Source organism: Zootoca vivipara, chromosome 6, assembly GCF_965207765.1.
Source record: "Zootoca vivipara chromosome 6, rZooViv2.hap1.1, whole genome shotgun sequence".
Lineage (NCBI taxonomy): Eukaryota > Metazoa > Chordata > Lepidosauria > Squamata > Lacertidae > Zootoca > Zootoca vivipara.
The window spans coordinates 88,729,369-88,737,881 of NC_142589.1; positions in this window are offsets into that span (position 1 = coordinate 88,729,369).

Consider the following 8,513-nt stretch of genomic DNA (forward strand, 5'->3'; position numbering starts at 1 on the left):
TTCTTAGTGTCTTAACAAATGAAACTGATTTGCAAAAACGATACATGTAAAAATATGAGAGACACTGCACACACCTTTGTGATTCAAGAAATCTTTAATAAAATATATATAGATATTTTTTTAAAAATAGATACAGTTAAAATGACCAGACAGACAGATGGAAAGAAACCAAGGCGGTCCTTTTGTTTTATCTAGGGCATAGTGATCTTTGTTTCTTATAACCCCTGAAAGAAACTTTGCCACGGCCAGTGTAATATCATTAGACCTGTCATCCAAAAGATATTTAATATGGGAGGCTTCAGATTTTCCTGACAAATTTGCCAGTGAGGGTTTGATCAGTTGGCCCCTCGCTTGCTCATATTGCCCACAATGCAGTAGGATATGCTTCATACAATCAACGTCCTGGGAACATAAACAAAGCCTATTCTGATAGGGGGTACCCCTCAGCCTGCCATTTAGAACTTCTGAGGGAAAAACATTTAGTCTGGCTTTGGTAAATAAATGCCGATAGACAAATTCCTAAGGTATGAGGATATCTGAACGTCGTACCCGTATTGGATTCCAGCTGCAACCGGGCTACAAATTACATAAGATTGGGATCGCAGGTCCCTATGTGAGGAAACGATAGGTTACAGCTGGATCGTTCTGCAAAAACTGTAACCCCCAACTAGCGGTCTAGGGGGGTTATTTATATAAGTTCCTACACAAAGTCCTTTAATTTTCATCCAATTGTATGCATAGAAGTATTTCAAATTACCTCAGCCTAATCATTGGAGTGCCTGGTGTGCTCTGGTCCAATAGTGGTCCATGGGGTCACGAAGAGTAGGACACGACTAAACGACTAAACAACAATCATTGGATAGGGAGCGGGTGGTACTGTGGGTTAAACCACAGAGCCTAGGGGTTGCCGATCACAAGGTTGGCGGTTCGAATCCCCGCGACGGGGTGAGCTCCTGTTGCTCGGTCCCAGCTCTTGCCAACCTAGCAGTTTGAAAGCACCTCAAAGTGGAAGTAGATAAATAGGCACCACTCCGTAACTGGACCTAATGGCCAGGGGTCCCTTTACCCTTTACCTTTAATCGTTGGGTGCATTTTAGGTTAGTGCGCTTGCGCAATAAGCGTAAGCACTGGCTGTTTTGCTGTCCTCCATACAGAAACATCGCGTTACACGAAGCTATTGTGCTTTGTAAACCTGCGTATGTTCCGCGATAAAAATGTTAGCTGCTGCTCTTCCTCGCGGGAAAGGGCTTTTGCATTCTCGGCAGTTTCAAAGCTTTAGCAATCTTCACAGTTTCATAGCCTTTTCCTAAAGCGGTACAGCATTTTCTTAAAGCGATACGCTATCAATTTTTTGTGGCCCTTGGGGTCCTCCCTCATTAGGGGAAAGGGGGGGGAGAGACTGAGGCACGTCACTGGAGAGTTTTTCTGATCCCCCTTCTCCCAGGATTCGGCGTGCATTCAGGGTGCAGGACTGGCCACAAGCAGCCACCATGAGGGCAAATGCTGTATCTAGAAAGGAGGCGCCCAGTTGGAGCAATGCCATTGTTAGGGCTTGCCACGTTCTTTTGCCTCTTGGCATTATGAATGAATAAACTCATTGAAAAAGGACTCTGACTCGTTTTCTCTGCTTTCGCTGCCACCAGGCGGAGGAATAGACGTCCCGAAGCCTTGGCAATATATGGCTTTGCAGCTCCCAAATAACCCAAAGCAGTGCGGGGAATTCCAGATTAGGCACAGCCAAGACCCAACTGGGCACCAGGAGGGGGATCCTGTTGGGGTCTGCAAATCGGGCCCAAGCTGCCTTGGTCACTGAAAGGCCAATAAATGCCATAGACAGAGGAGATTCCCATAATCACTCATTTATTCAGCTGAGTAAAACAGAGCGGGCGAACCACACTCAGCAGTGTGATGGTGAAGTCACCCCAAATAGCCTTTGTTCATACTTTTTATAGGCATCCCCCACTTGCCTGGAGACCTTGAAAGGGAGAGCTGCCTGGCAGAGGGGGGTTTTCCTGAAAATCGCCTAGCAATGTTATCTGATCTTCACATATTTGTGGCTCACTCTCCTAAATTCTAAATCAGGCACTTTTTTTTTTACAGAAGCAAAATAGCATAGAATCATAGAATCATAGAATCATAGAGTTGGAAGAGACCACAAGGGCCATCCAGTCCAACCCCCTGCCAAGCAGGAAACACCATCAAAGCATTCCTGACAGATGGCTGCCAAGCCTCTGCTTAAAGACCTCCAAAGAAGGAGACTCCACCACACTCCTTGGCAGCAAATTCCACTGCCGAACAGCTCTTACTGTCAGGAAGTTCTTCCTAATGTTTAGGTGGAATCTTCTTTCTTGTAGTTTGAATCCATTGCTCCGTGTCCGCTTCTCTGGAGCAGCAGAAAACAACCTTTCTCCCTCCTCCATATGACATCCTTTCATATATTTGAACATGGTTATCATATCACCCCTTAACCTTCTCTTCTCCAGGCTAAACATACCCAGCTCCCTAAGCCGTTCCTCATAAGGCATCGTTTCCAGGCCTTTGACCATTTTGGTTGCCCTCTTCTGGACACGTTCCAGCTTATCAGTATCCTTCTTGAACTGTGGTGCCCAGAACTGGACACAATACTCCAGGTGAGGTCTGACCAGAGCAGAATACAGTGGTACTATTACTTCCCTTGATCTAGATGCTATACTCCTATTGATGCAGCCCAGAATTGCATTGGCTTTTTTAGCTGCTGCATCACACTGCTGACTCATGTCAAGTTTGTGGTCAACCAAAACTCCTAGATCCTTTTCACATGTACTGCTCTCAAGCCAGGTGTCTCCCATCCTGTATTTGTGCCTTTCATTTTTTTTGCCCAAGTGTAGTACTTTACATTTCTCCTTGTTAAAATTCATCTTGTTTGCTTTGGCCCAGTTGTCTAATCTGTTAAGGTCATTCTGAAGTGTGATCCTGTCCTCTGGGGTGTTAGCCACCCCTCCCAATTTGGTGTCATCTGCAAACTTGCTCAGGATTCCCTCAAGCCCATCATCCAAGTCATTGATAAAGATGTTGAACAAGACTGGGCCCAAGACAGAACCCTGTGGCACCCCACTAGTCACTACTCTCCAGGATGAGGAGGAGCCATTGATGAGCACCCTTTGGGTTCGGTCAGTAAGCCAGCTACAAATCCACTGAATGGTAGCATTGTCTAGCCCACATTTTACCAGCTTCTTTACAAGAATACCATGGGGCACTTTGTCAAAGGCCTTGCTGAAATCAAGATAGGCTACATCCACAGCGTTCCCTTCATCTACCAGGCTTGTAATTCTGTCAAAAAATGAGATCAGATTAGTCTGACATGACTTATTTTTTCAGGAACCCATGCTGACTTTTAGTGATCACAGAGTTTCTTTCTAGGTGCTCACAGACTTAATGATCTGCTCTAGAATCTTTCCTGGTATTGATGTCAGGCTGACTGGGCGGAAATTGTTTGGGTCCTCTCTTTTCCCCTTTTTGAAAATAGGGACAACATTTGCCCTCCTCCAGTCTGCTGGAACTTCGCCTGTTCTCCAGGAATTTTCAAAGATTATTGCCAGTGGTTCTGAAATCACCTCTGCCAGTTCTTTTAATACTCTTGGATGTAGTTCATCTGGCCCTGGAGACTTGAATACATCTAAACTAGCCAAGTATTCTTGTACTACCTCCTTACTTATTCTGGGCTGTGTTTCCCCTGCTGAATCATCTGCTCCATATTCTTCAGGTCGGGCGTTTTTTTCTTTCTTGGAGAAGACTGAGGCAAAGAAGGCATTGAGGAGTTCTGCCCTTTCTCTGTCCCCTGTTTGCATTTCACCATCTTCTCCTCTGAGTGACCCCACTGTTTCCTTGTTTTTCCTTTTGCTACGGACATACCCATAAAAGCCCTTTTTGTTGCTTTTAACCTCTCTGGCGAGCCTGAGTTCATTCTGTGCTTTAGCTTTTCTGACTTTGTCTCTACACGTGCTGGCTATATGTTTGAATTCCTCTCTGGAGATTTCCCCCCTTTTCCATTTTTTGTACATATCCCTTTTAAATCTTAACTCAGTCAAAAGTTCTTTAGATAGCCAGCCTGGCTTCTTTAGGCACCTTCCATGTTTCCGTCTCATTGGTATTGCCTGAAGTTGTGCTTTTAATATCTCCCTTTTAACAAACTCCCAACCATCATGAACTCCCTTCCCTTTTAGTATTACTGTCCATGGGATTTCACCCAGCGTTTCCCTAAGTTTTCTGAAGTCGGCTTTCTTAAAGTCTAGAATTTGGACCTTAGTATGCTTGGTTGTTCCTTTCCGCTGGATAATAAACTCCAGAAGAGCATGGTCACTCCCACCTAATGATCCTGCCACTTCTACCCCACTAACCAAGTCATCACTATTGGTTAGGACCAGATCTAAAATGGCTGATCCTCTTGTTGCTTCTCCCACTTTCTGGACAATGAAGTTGTCTGCAAGGCCAGTGAGGAATCTGTTCGACCTTATGCTCTTGGCTGAGTTTGACATCCAACAAATATCAGGATAGTTGAAATCCCCCATTACTACTATCTCACTTCCTTTGGAATGCTTGGCCATCTGTTCCAGGAAGGCATCATCTGTGTCCTCAGTTTGGCTTGGGGATCTATAGTAAACTCCCACAATGAGATCACTGTTGTTTTTCTCTCCCTTAATTTTGACCCAGATACTCTCAATTTGGCTTTGAAGTTTTAAATCCTGGATCTCTTCACAGGTATACATATCCCTAACATATAAAGCTACTCCTCCTCCTTTCCTGTTTGGTCTATTTCTCTTAAATAGATTGTATCCCTCTATTACTACATTCCAGTCATGAGACTCATCCCACCAGGTTTCAGTGATGCCTATTATGTCATATTTAGTTTGCTGTACCAAGAGCTCAAGTTCATCTTGTTTATTTCCCATGCTCTGTGCATTAGTATACAGACATTGAAGACCGTTGATCATTCCCCCATGTCTCTTATTTAAGGATATTTTCGTCCCACCACTAGGTCTGCATGCTTCTTGCTCCATTTGGTCCTTGACATTCGGATGATCATCTTCAGCATTTGATAGACTCCTACTTTCAGGACCACTGTCTCCCTCCCCCACATAAGTCAGTTTAAAGCCCTCCTGATGAGGTTTTTGAGTTTCGTGGCAAAAACATTCCTCCCAACTTTTGTGAGGTGCAGTCCATCACTTGCCAGAAGTCCATCTTCAAGAAACTGCACACCGTGATCTAGTAATCCAAACCGTTCCTGTTTGCACCATTTGCGAAGCCAGTTGTTCACTTCCCCTATTTTTCCCTCTCTCCCTGGGCCATGTCGCTCAACTGGGAGGACAGAAGAGATGACAATTTGTGCATCTAATTGCTTCAACTTCCTGCCCAGAGCCTCATAATCATTTTTGATCTTCTGTAAGCTATGGCTTGCAGTGTCATTGGTTCCCACATGCACCAAAAGGAAGGGGTATTTGTCGGTGGGTTTTATGATTCCTTGCAGCCGTTCTGTTACATCTTTGATCTTGGCCCCAGGTAGACAGCACACCTCTCGAGACATCTTGTCAGGCCCACAGATTACTGCTTCTGTACCCCTCAGTAGGGAATCCCCAATCACCACTACACGCCTCTTCATAGGCTTGGTTGGGATTCTTCCATGTGCTGTCCCTTCCAAGGTTACCTGCATATTCCCAGAGGACTGACTTGGTTGCTCGTCTTCATATTCCTCATCAACTGTGATGAGGGAGAGATCCTCAGGTGGAGTCTGTTTCTCGTCTTCCATGAGCACTTCAAAACGGTTTTGTAATTCTAAGCACTCAGAGCGATCCCTGGGCCTTCTACTTCTATGAGTCACGTTCCTCCATACATCTGGCTGCTGTGTTGGGGAACTGACCTCCTCCTCAGGGAGATCCCCTGTCTCCTCCTTGGTGCAGACAGTGTGCTCTGCTGCATCCAAGAAAAGCTCCAGCTCTTTAATTCTCTGGAGCGTAGATACACGCCCCTGAAGCTGCTGCACCTTCTCTTCCAGAAGGGCAACCTTGTTTTCTAGTAGGGCAACCAACTTGCAATTGTTGCAGGTGTAGCTACCCACATCCTTTGGCAAGAAAACAAACATTGCACAGGAATTGCAGGTGACAACGGTTGTTCCCTCCACCTCCATCTTGAAAACCTTGAGGTCAAGGGGGAAAGAGGAAGAGGCCTAGGTCCCCCCTAACAAACGAGTGAGACTTGCTGCCCTAGATCAAAAAGATGGGTCAAACACAAGCCTGAACAGTCACCCAAATCCAAGAGGCAGCAGCCCTAGAAAACCAGCACAAGCACACAAACAAGTAAGAAACAAGTAAGAAAACAGATAAGCACACAAACTTACTCACACACAGCCCCAAAAGACAAAGCCACAAAACCTACAGAGTGTCTCCCAAGCTCAGCTCACCTTCTGCTCCTTCCTCAGTCGCTGCACTCCAAGCTCTGACTAGCTCCGCCCACAGCTAATCACCTGACCCTCCTGACTCACACTTCTAGGTGAAAGGTCACAGCCAGAAACAAACAAGGTCACAGCCAGAAACAAACACCCACACAAGCCTGAACAGTCACCCAAATCCAAGAGGCAGCAGCCCTAGAAAACCAGCACAAGCACACAAACAAGTAAGAAAACAGATAAGCACACAAACTTACTCACACACAGCCCCAAAAGACAAAGCCACAAAACCTACAGAGTGTCTCCCAAGCTCAGCTCACCTTCTACTCCTTCCTCAGTCGCTGCCCTCCAAGCTCTGACTAGCTCCGCCCACAGCTAATCACCTGAACTTCCTGACTCACACTTCTAGCATCAGTTAGGCTAACAAAAAACAAACAAACAAACAAACAGGACAAGAACAGGCCTCTGTGGCTTTTCCTGAAACCCCACAATACTGTCCAAAGTGGGTGGGGAGAGGGGTGGGGAGAGACTTGTTATAAGAATTTTAAGGTCATATATATGTGTGTGTGTGTGTGTGTGTGTGTGTGTGTGTGTGTGTATATATATATATATAGGGTCGAGTACCGAGGGCCTTCTGGGAGTTCCCTCATTGTGAGAAGCCAAGTTGCAGGGAACCAGGCAGAGGGCTTTCTCGGTGGTGGCGCCTGCCCTGTGGAACCCCCTCCCATCAGATGTCAAAGAGAAAAACAGCTACCAGATTTTTAGAAGACATCTGAAGGCAGCCCTGCGCGGAGGCCTCTGCTGGGGGGGGGCGCGGTGCCGCACAGTGCCCGGCCTCTTGTCCTCCTCATGCCCCCGCGGTGGGCGGGAGGCAAGGAGCAGGGCGGGAGGGCGGGAGGGCTGTCTGGCGGGCGCAGTGCGGCACCCCCTGGCGCCCTGGCACATTGCGCACCCAGCCTTGCCTTAGGGTCGGCCCTGCTTGCTCGCATGGCTCAGGGTCGTCCCCCCCCCCATGTGTGTGAGCACCCTGTTGCAACAGCTTTAATAAAGATCAAGCTTACTAGCTGCTTTGCTTCTCAATATTCTCTGGTTGGTCTCTGTTATTTTCTCCTACCGATAATCTAAAAAAGGACTCTATATGGGCTCTTGGGTACCCCATAAGGGAAAAGGAGCAGGTTCCCCCCCCCTTATAACAGAGGGCCTCCTCAATCAGGTTGCAAACGGGCTATTGAGGACAACCTTGGCTCTGGCGTGTCCCGTGGCCGAGCTGTTGATTCTGAAACGCAGCTGCCACACAGCTCTACAAGGAAACATGAATGTTTTCGAAGGGATCTTCCACTAGAGGATGCCAGCTCTCCACAGAGGATGTTGAGGCCTCTCAGTGGGGCATCAGCTGCATTTGAGCACCTGCTGAACAGGGAGAAGACTCCAGTTCCCTACCTAAAAAGCCTGAGGAGTTGCTGCCACTCAGTGTAGACCAGGGGTCAACAAACTTTTTCAGCAGGTTGCCGGTCCACGGTCCCTCAGATCTTGGGGGCGGACGGAGGACTATATTTTGAAAAAATAAATAAAAATGAACGAAATCCTATGCCCCACAAATAACCCAGAGATGCATATTAAATAGAAGCACACATTCTACTAATGTAAAAACACACTGAATCCTGGACCATCTGCGGGCCAGATTTAGAAGGCGGTTGGGCTGGATACAGCCCCCGGGCCTTAGTTTGCCTACCCATGGTGTAGACCAGGGTTCAGCAAAGTTTTGGGGGCTTGGGCCTGAAGGACCATTACAGAGAGTGGTTATTATTCAAGAACTCTGTACAATATAATGATCTCCTGTCCAATATTTTAAGTATAAGTCTTTCCATCTTTGTGCATATGAAAGCCTTGCTACTACATAGTCAAGTATTAGAAGCTCAGTAATCTCATTGTTTGTTGTTTGTTAAAACAGACACCTCCAGGATGCAAACACTGAAGCTTTGTTCATATCATACATCTGTCTTATAAAGTATAATTCAACTACAGTACCCTATATAATAAAGTCCATGTGTCTCTGCGTCCAGTATTCCCTGTGTCCCTGGGTTTGCGCTACTGC